The sequence below is a fragment of the Bos indicus x Bos taurus genome, chromosome 19, assembly GCF_003369695.1.
Source record: "Bos indicus x Bos taurus breed Angus x Brahman F1 hybrid chromosome 19, Bos_hybrid_MaternalHap_v2.0, whole genome shotgun sequence".
In the NCBI taxonomy this organism is placed as follows: Eukaryota; Metazoa; Chordata; class Mammalia; order Artiodactyla; family Bovidae; genus Bos; species Bos indicus x Bos taurus.
In genome coordinates this window covers 20,343,419-20,359,692 of record NC_040094.1, presented here as the reverse complement: position 1 = coordinate 20,359,692, position 16,274 = coordinate 20,343,419, and the positions used below count along the sequence as shown (strand labels likewise).

General features: G+C 45.1%; 1 pseudogene; it reads right to left on the bottom strand.

Moving 5' to 3' along the window:
- Positions 1-6,932, bottom strand: part of LOC113877541 — a 55,816-nt pseudogene extending 48,884 nt beyond the window's left edge.
- Positions 6,933-16,274: the final 9,342 nt, after the last annotated feature.

The window sequence follows — 16,274 nt, the reverse complement described above, 5'->3', positions numbered from 1 at the left end:
AAGGTGTGTCCCCAGAGCCATCTGGAAAGGAGACTGGCTGACACCTTTGGGTCCACACAGCAGGACCCACACAGAGGCTGGGGCCCTGAGACAGGGGCTGGGTTCCCTGGGGACAGTCTTACCTGGAAGCTGATCTTGGACACATTCACAAGGCCGGCGACTGATGGTGTCGACACTCTGCAAGGGGATGCAGTGGGCATACTGCGTGAAGAGGTTCCCGTTCACCATCCCCTGTCAAGATGAATATACACGTCAAGAGGGTGTCCCTGGTCAGGTGGGAACACACCCAAGCTTCTGCACCCCTGCCTCTGGAGTTTAGACCTAGTTTTCATATCAATCCTCTGCAGGTCTGGGCATCAGCTTTCAGAGCTGCAACAGTTATAGGAACATGCTTGGGACCCAAAACACATCCAATCTCTAGGTGGCTCTAGTTGTTGGATTTTTAGTTCTTCTCATTGTTTATTGCAATAGCTTTGTCTTTCTAATCTTAGCTCATGTGGGTGTTACTGAAATATGCATATTGAAATATACAAACAAATGTTGGTGAGGAGCAGAGGAGATGTGACCTCAGGTTGCATGATGAGGGGCTGGGGACATCCATGTTCACACAGAGAAGCACAGACACAGGTGGACTCATCCCCCCTTCCCTCTCCCCAAGCTCAGGGACACTGCGCTGCTCGCAAAAGCAATGTGCAGTGCCCAGTAAAACTAAGCCATTAGTAACACCTAGATAAAGGCAGCACGAAGATAACAGAACCAAAAATGTTCCCAGGGACCTGGAGTGGAAGAAGGGCTACAACAGAGGAATGGAAATAACTTGGACTTGAAAGGCCCGGGAGACCAAAAAGCACCATGGTGACTTATCTGGTGCTAATTTCCAGGAAAAGAAGCAAAGGTGCACCTGTAGATGCAGGTGAAAGCATGCAAGGAGACAGCGGCCTTACGAGGAAATGGTCCTCTTCTCTGTACAAAGGCGTTGCTCATCTGACTAGTTAAGGCTATTCAGGGCACCTAATTGAGGTGAGGGACAGGCAGCTGAAGCAAACAGAGAAGAGCTCCTGCTCACCTTGAACCAGCTCTCTACCTGGAAGCAGAGCTCAAAGCGAATCCCCCTCTGGAAGGACATCTGCATCTTCCTCTCCTCCAGCCCCCAGCTTCTGTTCTGCCTTGTGTTGCAAACCACATAGCCATTGTCTTCAAACCGAGGGTTGAAGTGGAAGGCAATGTTGTTGATGTCACTGAAACCAATCTGAAAGTTTACTTCAAACCTAGGTCAAGGAAAATCAGACAGTATCCTGGCTTACTGCCAAGGGTGGGAACAGGAGGTGCTCACTCTTTGCCTGACATACATCTGGGAACCTGCATATAACCTGCGTGGCTGGTTGGTACTCATCCGTACTCTCTTCCCATCCCTTTGGTTCACCTCATTCACCTTAGTGTGTTTTGTGCAGTTACCACATCGTGCCCTTACAGTGTGGTTTTCTAAAAATAAGGAGACCCATTTTTTGATTGGGTCATTTATTTTTCTGGAACTGAGCTGCAGGAGTTGCTTGTATATTTTTGAGATTAGTTCTTTGTCAGTTGCTTCATTTGCTATTATTTTCTCCCATTCTGAAGGCTGTCTTTTCACTTGCTTATAGTTTCCTTTGTTGTGCAGAAGCTTTTAATTTTAATTAGGTCCCATTTGTTTATTTTCGCTTTTATTTCCAATATTCTGGGAGGTGGGTCATAGAGGATCCTGCTGTGATTTATGTCAGAGAGTGTTTTGCCTATGTTCTCCTCTAGGAGTTTTATAGTTTCTGGTCTTACATTTCGATCTTTAATCCATTTTGAGTTTATTTTTGTGTATGGTGTTAGAAAGTGTTCTAGTTTCATTGTTTTACAAGTGGTTGACCAGTTTTCCCAGCACCACTTGTTAAAGAGATTGTCTTTTCTCCATTGTATATTCTTGCCTTCTTTGTCAAAGATAAGGTGTCCATAGGTATGTGAATTTATCTCCAGGCTTTCTATTTTGTTCCATTGATCTATATTTCTGTCTTTGTGCCAGTACCATACTGTCTTGATGACTGTGGCAAAGAACTAAACAGACATTTCTCCAAAGAAGATGTACAGATGGCTAACAAACACATGTAAAGATGCTCAACATCACTCATTATCAGAGAAATGCAAATCAAAACCACTATGAGGTACCATTTCACACCAGTCAGAATGGCTGCGATCCAAAAGTCTACAAGCAATAAATGCTGGAGAGGGTGTGGAGAAAAGGGAACCCTCTTACACTGTTGGTGGGAATGCAAACTAGTACAGCCACTATGGAGAACAGTGTGGAGATTCCTTAAAAAACTGGAAATAGAATTGCCTTATGACCCAGCAATCCCACTGCTGGACATACACACCAAGGAAACCAGAATTGAAAGAGACACATGTACCCCGATGTTCATCACAGCACTGTTTATAATAGCCAGGACATGGAAGCAACCTAGATGTCCATCAGCAGATGAATGGATAAGAAAGCAGTGGTACATATACACAATGGAGTATTACTCAGCCATTAAAAAGAATACATTTGAATCAGTTCTAATGAGGTGGATGAAACTGGAGCCTATTATACAGAGTGAAGTAAGACAGAAAGAAAAACACTAATATAGTATACTAACGCATATATATGGAATTTAGAAAGATGATAACGATAACCCTGTATGCAAGACAGCAAAAGAGACACAGATGTATAGAACAGTCTTTTGGACTCTGTAGGAGAGGGAGAGGGTGGGATGATTTGGGAGAATGGCATTGAAACACGTATAATATCATGTATGAAACGAATCGCCACTCCAGGTTTGATGCATGATACAGGATGCTTGGGGCTGGTGCACTGGGATGACCCAGAGGGATGGTACGGGGAGGGACGTGGGAGGGGGGTTCAGGATGGGGAACACGTGTACACCCGTGGCAGATTCATGTTGATGTATGGCAAAACCAATACAATATTGTAAAGTAATTAGCCTACAATTAAAATAAATAAATTTATATTAAAAATAAAGACAATAAATATACAAAAAAATTAAAAAATAAAAATAAGGAGAAAATGGGTAAAGAAATTTGTGTCCAAGATGAAAGTGGAGAAACATCCCTAGAAGTGAGAGTCTTTGGGACCAAGTGGTGGCTCATTGGAGGCCAGCCTGTGTCTGCTCAGTTGGGGAAGAAGAGGACACATGGAAAGAACAGGTGACATCAATGGGACACCTACAGAGATGGTGTCTAAGGGGAGACATAGAATAAGCACTAGGTTCAGGAGTGGGGACCTCACGTGAGCCCGTGTCCCTCAGTGGAGGCTGGTGTGTGTCTATCTGTGGGGTCAGCAGGCCTGGATCCCAACCCCAGCTCTGAAGTTTGTGTCATTTGCAATGATCCTGGACTATGCTATCCTCAAGCTGCCTAGCCCAGAAATAGGGCGACTGCCTTCCTAGGAAACCCCCAAGTAAGTAACTCCTTTTGGAAGGACTAAGAGTGGATAGCTGGAATTAACTCTTTTAAATTTTTTAAAATTTATTTTTAATTGGAGGATAATTGTTTTACAATATTGTGTTGGTTTCTCCCATGTATCAACATGAGTCAGCCATAGGTATACAAATATCCTCTCCCTCTTGAACTTCCTTCCCACCTCGCCACCCCATCCCAGCCCTCTTAGGTGTTCCAGAGCACCAGATTTGAGTTCCCTGTGTCATACAGCAAATTTCCACTAGCTATCTAATTTTGCATATGGTGATGTGTATGTTACTCACTCCTCTAGTACTCTTGCCTGGAAAATCCCATGGGTGGAGGAGCCTGGTGGGCTGCAGTCCATGGGGTCGCTAAGAGTCGGACATGACTGAGTGACTTCACTTTCTCTTTTCACCTTCATGAATTGGAGAAGGAAATGGCAACCCATTCCAGTGTTCTTGCCTGGAGAATCCCAGGGATGGGGGAGCCTGGTGGGCTGCCGTCTCTGGGGTCGCACAGAGTCAGACACGACTGAAGCGACTTAGCAGCAGCAGCAGCATGTTACTCACTCAATTTGTCTCACCCTTTCCTTCCCCACTGTTTCCACAAATCTGTTCTCTATGTCTGCATCTCCATTACTACCCTGCAAAGAGGTTCGTCAGTACCATTGTTCTAGATTCCATATATATATGCATTAATATATGATATTTGTTTTCCTCTTTGTGACTTCATTCATCTACCTCATTTAACTGACTCAAATGTGTTCCTTTTTAAAGGGAGTAATATTCTGTTGTATGTATGTACCACAATCCTGGTACACCCAATCATCTGTTGATGGACATCTAGGTAGCTTCCATGTCCTAGCTGTTGTAAATAGTGCTGTGATGAACACTGTGGTACATGTGTCTTTTTCAATTATGCTTCTTCAGGGTATGTGCCCAGGAGCCCTCTTATTTGCAGAGCCCATTTGCTTTTTCTGTGAAGGAGGTGATTTCTGGATGCTGTCCTCAACACTAGGGTGCTCTGTGAGGTTTAATCCAGCAGGGCCATGAGGAACTGGCATGGCCCTGAACCCAGCCGTCCTCTATCCAAGGAAAAGGAAGCTCCAAGTGACTGAAATGGCAACATCTAAGTCCCTATTCCTAAAGTGGAGAAAAGTGTTTCTGAAATATCTCTGGAAGTAGTTTTCCTTTGGGGGTCCTCCAGCTTCATTGCTGTGTTCCTTTGAAAATTCCGCCCCTGGGAAGGTGAGAACAGCAGGTCCCATCGGAAGAGGGACCCTCAAAGGTAGAGACGGGTCTATCAGACAGAGCGGGAGTAGAAAATGCTCCTGTGCTGGGAGGAAGGGTCAGCAGAGGAAGAGGGAGAGAGAGAGATGGGAGTTCAGAGACAAGGTCCCTGATTCCCCCACTGACAGAGTTTCTGGGGAACTGGGTGCCTCACTTCCCTCCGAGTCCCCTGGGGGCACGCAGGGCTCTCAGAGTCCATGGCCACACAGTCAGTGTGTGTCACCTGGCAGGGGAGGCAGTGGCAGAGGAAGTCATGCAGAATCCAGATGCAGAGGTAGGGCTGTGGGGCGAGGGGCCTGGAGGGATCTAGAAGGTCCTGGACCCCATGCAAAGTGATGAGAGGACCAGTGAGGGCAGAAGCCAGCTGAGATTGGATAGAGAGGCTTCAGAGAGAGACCACGTGTCCTGAGGGGCCTCGGTGGACAGAGTGGGCCTCAGGAGAGTTCTACCTAGGATTTGTGAACACCTGAGGACCCCTACTGCCTCTGAGAACATGTGCAAGTTTCCCAATAGGCCCCCTTGAGCAGGAGGGGAACGGGAAACAGAAATGAGATATTAATATTTTGAATTGATTTGCATTTTCCAGAAAAGATCTTGAAACTGAAAGAGAAACTGAAACAAATTACAGCTTTAAAGGCAACTTTAAATATTTCCACATTTCCTCACATGAGGGTTCTGAAGTAGATGGGGGTGGCTATTAGAAATGGAGAAGGTTGACGTATCTGCAGCTCTGGGTCATTGTGCACAAAGTTCAGTCCTAGAACTTCTACTCTGGGCTGGCCTGCTTCCCTCCCTAGACCATGAGCCTCCATTCCCCCCATCTCTGGGGAGTCTGGTTAATGGTGCCCCGTCTGCTACAGGTAGGTGGCAGGGGGGCTTGAGAGAGTCATTTCCTAGGCAGGTTGATAAGGAGTCTAGGGGTCCCCAAGGAGAGAGGGGTCTGGAATTCTCAAGGAGGAAGAAAGGACAAACTTTTTTTCCTTCTCTACATTCCTTAGGATTATATAACAATAATGTATCCTGCCTGAGGACAGTCTCTGGATTAAGGACAGTCTCTGGATTAAACCTTCTGGCTAATTCTGTTATCCTAAAATGTAAATTATGGGAGTAGACCTGGTTTTTACAAGGATTATATAACAATAATGTATCCTGCCTGATTATAGTCACTGGATTAAACCTTCTGGCTAATTCTGTTATCTTAAAATGTAAATTATGGGAGTAGGTCTGGTGAGGTCTTTACAACCTCCAGACATTCTTTGGATTATATAACCTCATTGTTAACACTAGCAAGCGGGTACATCTTCTGATGCCTATGTCAGAAGCTTTCTCTATCTCCTTTATACTTTAATAAAACTTTATTACACAAAAGCTCTGAGCAATCAAGCCTCGTCTCTGGCCCCGGATTGAATTCTTCTCCTCCAGGGGCCAAGAATCCCGGTGTCTTCACGTGATTCAACAACAACCTTTCAGGCTGTGCATTGTTGGTAGGGGCGTGGGGCCCTTCCCATCCCCTGAGCTGGTGTGGGCACTCAGAAGGTGCTGTGTGGACCCTCCTGAGCTGACAGCACCATGGTTTGCTCAGGGATGAGGCTGAGAGAGACGACCATTCCCAGTACCTGTTCCCACCTAAGGAATGAACACTCCCCATGATGGTGATCTTGTGTCTGAATGGAGACCCCCTTCTATCCTCCCGGTGAAGGGGATGTGCTGCGGGGAGGGAACAGTGGTCACTGGTCTGCTTCCTTCTCTCCATCCTCTTCAGCACTGGCCGGGGGCTGGCCTGGGTGTGGGGCAGCAGGCTAGGGGCCAAGTGCAGCCGTGAACAAGACAGAAGGAGGCTCAGCTCCACAGACCTTCCAGGCCTGGAATGAGTTAGTTACACAGACCATCTGAGGTTGAGAGAAGGAGCCCCTGCAGCTCTCAGAGGATGTGACAGGGACAGATTGGCAGCCTGGCATCACCGTGTGTCACTGCATCCCATTCCAGGGCCTGGCTCTGGTCTTGAGGAGGAAAGAGATGCCCCTAGAGCTCCGTTATTCAAAGACCCAGACACTTGTCTGAGACTCTCAGTTCTCTGCACCCTACACTGTGGCATGTGTTCTGAATGTGTCAACCCCTTCACACTCTCAAAAAACAAAAACTGACAAATGTTGATGACGACATGGAGGAAGGAGGAGGCCTTTTGCACCCTTGGTGGGAATGTTAAAAGATGAGGCTGTGATGGGAAATGGAGTGAACATGTCTGATGCTAAGTGCCTGGCATTAAGCTTCTGATCGCTAAAGCATCCCTTTCAAACACCCGTCTTGAATAAACACTTTGCCAGCTGTATGAGAGCTTCTAGGTAAGCACCCAGGCCAGTCCCATCCTTTCTAGAAAGCCTTGGGGAACTTGGATAACCAAGTGAGGGACCCACATGTCTCTCCTGCCCTCTGATTCCTGCCTAACCACCCCACACTTGGACCTCAATAAATGTGGAACCCAGGCCTATGCTCTGAACCCTCCTCCCAACTGGATGATCTGGCCGTGTGGCATTCAGGACTTGAGAGGAATAATCCTTGTTTTTTCAAAGCTCTCTGATGGTCGTTGCTAAGCTGTGTCTTGAAGTCATAAGAACCACAAGGGCCGCACCAGCCACCTCATTGATTCCAGTTGGGGAAATGTCTCTGGGGACTCCCACGAGTAATAAAGGCTCACGTGTGACCCCAGGTGTTCCTAAACTGATCACATCACCATACATAGGCTGAGAAGGATACTACAAAACAGTCTGGAGTTTCCTCTACAAAGTAAATACAGAATTATCATATGATCCAGCAACTCAACTTCTGGGTGTATACCCTAAAGAACTGAAAACAGGGACTTTAGGAGATACTTGTACATCGTGTTCATGGTATTCTTAAGATAGCCAAGAGATAGAAGCAACCCAAGTGTCCATCAGCGGATGGCTAGATAAAATGAGATCTGTACATACAAAGCAGTATCGTTAGTCTTAAAAAGGAAGGGAATTCTGACTCAGGTTATAACATGGATGAACTATGATGATGTTGAGGAAGGAAGAAATTTTCCTCTACCCCTCTAGGTTCTTCTGGCCAGTCTAAGAATTAAATTGACAGGAGACAGTTTAATGAGAGAAAAAGCTAACAAAAGTTTAATAGCATGTATACATGGGAGAGACGCAGGAGAGCTAACTCGCCACAGTGGTCGAAGCCCTCTGCTTAAATACCACCTTCAGCTAAGACAGAAGACGATGTTGAGGGTGATGGTTTGGGACTTCAGAGAGGAGGAGGGCAACTCACATGGTACAGAAAAGCAGATGTTTGGTAAATAAGTGCTGGCTGGATAGAAAGTAAACTCTGATCTCTAGGCCCTGCTGGGTTCTCCCACCACACCTCACCCAGATTCTTCTGTACACATCACTGGTCACGGTTCTACTCCTGGAACAGGCCCCTTACCTACATTCTTTGCAGCAGTTGATACGGTGGTAACAAGAAAAATTGAAGTCTTTTTATTTTTTCTTAAAAAGAATCAGCCTAGAGCCTCCCTGGTGGTCCAGTGGTTAAGCATCTGCCTTGCAATGCAGAGGGCTCAGGTTCGATTCCTGGTCTGGGAAGATTCCCCCTTGCGGTGGAGCAACTAAGCCAGTGTGCCACAGCTACTGGGCCCACGCTCTAGAGCCTGAGAGGCACAACTACTGAAGCCCACATTCCTAGGGCCCATGCTCCGCAACAAGAGAAGCCACCACAGTGAGAAGCCCGAGTGCTGCAGCTAGAGAGTGGCCCCCACGTGCCGCAACCAGAGAAAGCTCGTGTGCAGCAACAAAGACCCACCACAGCCAAAATAAAAAAAGAATCAAAAAAAAAGAATCAGCTTAAATAAATCCTCGTGCTGGAGTGATACATTTTGGGGTGGCTAGTTTTGCTCCTCCGTATTCTCTAAGCCGCAGTCTTTCCTCATCTATGAGATGTATTAAATAGCTAATCACAGACCTTATTTTACAAGTTCGTTGTGGGCACTGAATGAACTAAGGCTTGTACAGCACTTAGTGGATGCCAGGCACAGAGTGAGGACCCCGTAGATTCCGTCTGTGTCCCTCTGTATCTGACCTGTGTATGCTGAGGCCCTGAGAGAGTCCAGAGAGGAGGTGCCTTGGGCTGCATCTTAAAGTGTCAGTGGCATCCCTTCCATGTATGGCAGGGGTAAGGATCAAGAAGTGTTGGGTTGACCAAAAGGTTCATTCAGTTTCCTTTGTAAGATGGCTATAGTAGCGCTTAGTGGTCTTTAACTTCATTATAAGCAATTTTATTAGATTATATTGTGACACCTAGCATATCAGCATGCATTAAAAAAAAAAAACTTATCAAAATCGGTGAATTTTTGTGTAGCCATTTAATATTGAAGTAAAAAAAGCAACATTTTTGGCATATTATGCTTTATTATTAATATTTCAAGAAAGGTAAAAACGCAACTGAAATGCAGAAAAGGATTTGTGTAGTGTATGGAGAAGGTGCTCTGACTGATTGAATGTGTCAAGAGTGGTTTGCAAAGTTTCGTGCTGGAGATTTCTCTCTGGATGATGCTCCAGTGTCAAGTAGACCAGTTGAAGTTGATAGCGATCAAATCAGAACATTAATTGAGAAAAATCAACATTACACCACATGAGAGATAGCAGACATACTCAAAATATCCATATGACACATTGAAAATCATTTGCACCAGTTTGGTTATGTCAATGGCTTTGACGTTTGGGTTCCACATAAGTTCAGCAGGAAAAAAAAAAAAAAACCTTCTTGGCCATATTTTCACATGTGATTCTCTACTTAAAAGTAATGAAAATATTCCACTTTTAAAAAAAATTGTGAAAAAAAATAAAATAAATAAATAAATAAAACAAATTGTGACAGGTGATGAAAAGTGGATACTGTAAAATCATGTGGAATGGAAAGGATCGTGGGCCAAGTGAAATGAACCACCACACACATACCAAAGGCTGGTCTGCATCCAGAGAAGGTGGTAATGTGTATATGGTGGTGTTGGAAGGGAACCCTCTATTATGAGCTCCTTCCTGAAAACCAGGTAATTAATTCCAGCAAGTACGGCTTCCATTTAGCCCAGCTGAAAGCAGTACTTGAGAAAAAGCGTCCAGAATGAGTCCACAGAAAACACACAGTCTTCCATTAGGATGACACAAGATCACATGTTTCCTTGATGACCAGGTGAAAGCTTTTATAGCTTGGCTGTGAAGTTCTGATTCATCTGCCATTTTCACTAGACACTGTAACTTCAGATTTCCATTTATTTCAGTCTTTAAAGAATTATCTTAATGGAGAAAAAATCTGATTCCCTGGAAGACTGTAAAAGGCATCTGTAACAGTTCTTTGCTCCAAAAGATAAAAACTTTGGGGAAGATGGAATTATGAAGTTGCCTGAAACATGGCAGAAGGTAGTGGAACAAAATGGTGACTATGTTGTTCAATAAAGTCCTTGGGGAAAATGAAAACTGTTGTCTGTCATTTTTACTTAAAAACAGAAAGATCTTTTGGGCAACCCAACACTTGTAGCCACAGGATGCAGCACATTCAGTCACACTGGTCACACTTCCTCCTTAGGGAAGCCACGTGAGCAAACATTTAGTACCAGACATGAAAATGATCAGCGTTGTATCAGGGGATAAATCAGACACACAGATGCTTCTGCCTTCAGTCTTTGTGTGACTTGCCTGGGACCAGCCTTACTTCCCAATTTCCTATAAACAAACTTATACGCATTTATTTAAAAAGCAAATGCTATGTCGTGACCATAATGAAAACCATTACCACATCCATATATAAAAACTGCTGATGGGGCTTCCCTGGGGATCCAGTGTTAAGAATCCTCCTTGCAATGCAGGGGACACAGGTTCAATTCCTGGTCAGGAAACTAAGATTCCACATGCTGTGGAGCAAGTAAGCTCAAGGGCCACAACTACTGAGCCCTCCTCGTGCCACAACTAGACTCCTATATGTGACAACAAAGATCTCATGTGCCAGAACTAAGACCCCAGGCAGTCAAATAAATAAATAAATATTTTTTAAAATGAAGGGCTTCCGTGGTAACTCAGCTTGTAAAGAATCCACCTGCAATGCAAGAGACCCCAATTCGATCCCCTGGAGAAGGGATAGGCTACCCACTCCAGTATTCTTGGGCTTCCCTGGTGGCTCAGCTGATAAAGAATCCGCCTGCAATGAGGGAGACCTGGGTTTGATCTTTGGGTCAGGATCCCTGGTTCAATCCCCTTGGAGAAGGGAATGGCTACCTACTCCAGTATTCTGGCTACCCACTCCAAAATTCCAGGGACTGTATAGTCCATGGGGTCACAAAGAGTTGGACACAACTGAACGACTTTCACTCAAGGGCCACAACTACTGAGCCCTCACTTCACAACTAGACTCCTATATGCCACGACAAACATCCCACGTGCCAGAACTAAGACCCCAGGTGGCCAAATAAATATTTTTTAAAACAAAGATTAAAAATTACTTGTGGCTGAAATGGATGATAGTGGTCATGCAAATTGGGGTGGGGGGGTGCGGATACACCATACTTGAACCGTCAGTTCAGTTCAGTTCAGTCTCTCAGTTGTGTCCAACTCTTTGCGACCCCATGAATCGCAGCATGCCGGCCTCCCTGTCCATCACCAACTCCCGGAGTTCACTCAGACTCACATCCATCGAGTTGGCGATGCCATCCAGCCATCTCATCCTCTGTCGTCTCCTTCTCCTCCTGCCCCCAATCCCTCCCAGCATCAGAGTCTTTTCCAATGAGTCAGTTCTTTGCATCAGGTGGCCAAAGTATTGGAGTTTCAGCTTCAGCATCAGTCCTTCCAATGAACACTCAGGACTGATCTCCTTCAGAATGGACTGGTTGGATCTCCTTGCAGTCCAAGGGACTCTTAAGAGTCTTCTTCAACACCACAGTTCAAAAGCATCAATTCTTTGGCGCTCAGCTTTCTTCACAGTCCAACTCTCACATCCATACATGACCACAGGAAAAACCATAGCCTTGACTAGACGGACCTTTGTTGGCAAAGTAATATCTCTGCTTTTCAATATGCCCTTGAACCATAGCAGTTAACAAATACCCCAAACATCACAAAATTCAGGAAAATAATACTTTTCTTCACAAATATCCTAGATATTTAATACTTTCCAGCTTTTTGGTTGCTCTTTGCTTCTTCATGTGATGAAAATTTGACATGTTCTCTACAGAGAAAGTAGAAAGATCATTCTCTTTCCAATGTTCTTCTCTTCTCCACTGCTCACGTACTTTGGGACCCAGGCATGGGACCCATTCCTTCACAACACACCTCATCAAGTTTCCAACTGATCCATAACTATCTAGATCAGATTTACCTCTACTCCTAAGAGCTGGTTCACACTCAGTGAAGCCAATCTACTGACACCAGGTTGTGGTGAAGGAAAGTGCAGCATTTATTGCATGCAGCAAGCAAGGGGTCCAGACAGTTAGTGCCTAAAGCACAGAAACTCCCAATGGCTTTCAGAGAAAGGTTTTTAAACACAGGGTGAGGGAGAGGGTTGCTGGGTATGTGATCAGCTCATGGATATCTTCTGATTGGTGGGTGGTGAGGAATCAGGAATCAATATCATCAAGCCTCCAGGTTCTATGTCCTTGTGGGCAGCACACAGTTAACTTCTTCTACCTGGTGGGGTTTTCTTTTTCTGCAAAACAGCACAAAGGATTTGGCTCAAAATATTATCAATAACTCTTGAGGAGAAGTAAATGTCCTTGATTATGTTTAATGGTTTTCACTTTGTCTTGCTTGACTGTTTTCCTTTGTTTCTGCATTTTCTCACTTCTCTAATTAAATTTTTTCCTTGGAATTTGGGGATGGCCTATGAAGTTAAAGGATTATTACAAACATGGAGGGTAGGGCTGTCCCAGGAATCCCCCATAGGGTCCTGCTTGGTTACAAATGTCACACGGGCTAAGCCAAAAGTCATGACCTCTGGATACCACATCAAGGGTCAACAAAGCTGTGGGTTCTATAGAATGGTAGCTGAGAGTGATGCTAATGCCTTAAATTCTTATTGCATTTCTTGGTTAGGCAGAGAGTTTGCTCAAAAGTGGGGACTAGTTAAAGAGAAAACCACAGGCATCACTTTTGATGCCTCAAAATGGCATCACTTTTGCTGAAGCCCATGACACCAAACCTAGGTGTAACACCTGACCTAACTGTAGCTTCCACCTTCTCCAGGAAAGTAGTCTTAATTAGCCAGTTTGGAATTTTCTAGTCAGCACCTGGGAGGTAATGAATCTCCTGGGCCCTCTCCATCCCAGGGAGGAAGAAGCAATCTGCCTGACCTCTTTTCCTAAACAGTGGTGAAATATATATCAGGTAAAATTGACCATATTAAGTATACAAAATTTCAGTGGTGTTAAATTCACTCTCACAATTGTCCAACCATCACTACCACCCAACTCCAGAACTTTTTCACTTTGTAAAACTGCTCCTGACCTTTTTAGGTGTTGTAGATTCAAGGGACTAGATCTGATAGACAAAATGCCTGAAGAGCTATGGATGGAGCTTTGTGATATTGTACAGGAGGCAGGGACCAAGACCATCCCCAAGAAAAAGAAATGCAAAAAGGCAAAATGGTTGTCTGAGGAGGCCTTACAAATAGCTATGAAAAGAAGTCAAATGAAAGGCAAAGGAGAAAAGGAAAGGTATACCCATTTGAACTCAATGATCAGTGCAAAGAAATAGAGGAAAACAATAGAATGGGAAAGACTAGAGATCTCGTCAAGCAAATTAGAGATACCAAGGGAAAATTTCATGCAAAGGGAGGGAAGTAGCTCAGTTGTGTCTGACTCTTAGCAACCCCATTGGCTGTAGCCTACCAGGCTCCTCTGTCCATGGAACTTTCCAGGGAAAAGTACTGGAGTGGGTTGCCATTTCCTCCTCCAGGGGATCTTCCTGACCCAGGGATCGAACCTGAGTCTCTCACATTGCAGGCAGACGCTTAACCATCTGAGCCACCAGGGAAGCCCATGCAAAGATGGGCACAATAAAGGACAGAAATGGTATGGACCTAACAGAAGCAGAACATATTAAGAAGAGGTGGCAAGAATACACAGGAGAACTAAATGTTTGACTGAAACAGAGACCCAGGATCAGGTTTTGTAGAGAAGAGGGGTGGGGAGTAAACACAGCAACTACAGACTTAGCTGAAGTCATGTGGGTCCCTGCCACGTGCTAGAGACAGGGAGCCCAAGAACGTAAAATCAGGAGCCCAAGAAAATAAAGTCTGTCACCGTTTCCATTGTTTCCCCACCTATTTGCCATGAAGTGATGGGACCAGATGCCATGATCTTTGTTTTTTGAATGTTGAGTTTTAAGCCAGCTTTTTCACTCTCCTCTTTCACTCTCATCAAGAGGCTCTTTAGTTTCTCTTCACTTTCTGCCATTAGAGTGGTATCATCAAGTTCTAAGGTTATTGATATTTTTCCCAGCAATCTTGATTTCAGCTTGTGTTCACCCAGCCCTGAATTTCTCATAATGTACTTTGCATAGAAATTAAATAAGCAGGGTGGCAATATACAGCCTTGTCTTACTCCTTTCCCAATTTTAGTGCTTTTGAACTGTGGTGTTGGAGAAGACTCTTGAGAGTCCCTTGGACAGCAAAGAGGTCAAACCAGTCAATCCTAAAGGAAATCAATCCTGAATATTCACAGAAGGACTGATGCGGAAGCTGAAGCTCCAATACTTTGGCCACCTGATGTGAAAAGCTGACTCATTAGAAAAGACCCTGATGCTGGAAGGCAGGAGGAGAAGGGGATGACAGAGGACAAGATTGCTGGATGGCATCACCGATTCAATGGACATGAGTTTGAGCCAGCTCCGAGAGATGGTGAAGGACAGGGAAGCCTAGTGTGCTGTAGTCCATGGGGTCGAAAAGAGGTGGACGTGACTGAGGACTGAATAACGGCAACAACAGTGTACAGCCTTGTCTTACTCCTTTCCCAGTTTTAGCCGCTCAGTTGTTTCATGTCCAGTTCTAACTGCTGCTTCTTGACTCTCGTACAGGTTTCTCAGGAGACAGGTAAGGTGGGCTGGTCCTTCCCTCTCTTTAAGAATTTTTCACTTTGTGGTGATCCACATAGCTGAAGGTCATAGTGTTGTCAGTGAAGCAGAAGATATTTTTCTGGAATTTCTTTACTTTGTCTATGATCAACAACTGTTGGAAATTTGATCTCTGGTTCCTCTGCATTTTCTAAACCTGACTGTACATCTGGAAGTTGTCAGTTCACACACTGCTGAAGCCTAGCTTGAAGGATTTTGCTCATAACCTTGCTAGCATGTGAAATGAGTACAACTGAGTCACAGGGAATCCAACCCAAAAAGAAGAGCCCGAAGCCCTCTGCTCCCACCCTGTAGGGAGGGGCAACAGCCAAGTCTGAAGGCAAATGCATTTTCAGATGAATGGAGACAGCAGGGAGGCATCTTCAAGACCCAGGGCCTGGTACAGTTGACCTCAGCAGCCTGGCATCCCCATGCCATCACCACAACCAGTTCCCAGGCCCTGGCTCTGGTCTTAAGCAGGCAAGAGGTGGCCCTCAGAGCTGCATTATTCAAATTCTAGACATTTGTCTGAGGGTCTCTGTTCTCTGCCCTGTAGAGCACAGCATCTGTTCTAAATGTATTGGCCACCTCACACTCTACGAAAACTGACAAGTGTTGATGAGGACGTGGAGAAAGGAGGCCTTTTGCACTTTGGTGGGAATATTAAATGCTGAGGCATGATGGAAAATGCCTGATCCTAAGGGCCTGGCATTAAACTTCTGATTGCCAAAGTATCCATTTCAAACACCCATCTTGCATAAATACATCACAGCTTCTAGGGAAGCTCTTAGACCAGCCCTCTCTGCGCCCTCTGCCATGAAGTTCTCCTTTCTAGAAAGCCTTAGGGAATCTAGATAACTACATTTCTCTTCCTGCCTCCTGGTTCCTGCCTACCACAGCACCCTTGGACTCTAATAAAGGCAGAACTCCAGGTCTGTGCTCCCTCTCCCTCCTCCCCACTGGCCATTGTCCTGTTAGGCCACAGGACATGAGACTAATAATCCTTATTGTTTCAAAGCCCCCAGATGGTTGCTGCTCAGATGCATTCTATAATAGTAATAAGAACCACAAGGGCCCATCCAATATTTGCACCAGCTGAGGAAATATTGGCGCAAGGGGTTAGCGAGGTGAGGGTCTCCCACGGGTAGTAATGGCTAAATTGTTATTTGTCTTCCTTGAATGTTTTCCATTGTTTCTGCATTTTTTTCACATCTCTGATTAAATTTATTCCTTGGAACTTTGGGAAGACCTAGTACTTTGGCCACCTCATGCAAAGAGTTGACTCATTGGAAAAGACTCTGATGCTGGGAGGGATTGGGGGCAGGAGGAGAAGGGGACGACAGAGGATGAGATGGCTGGATGGCATCACCAACTCGATGGACCTGAGTTT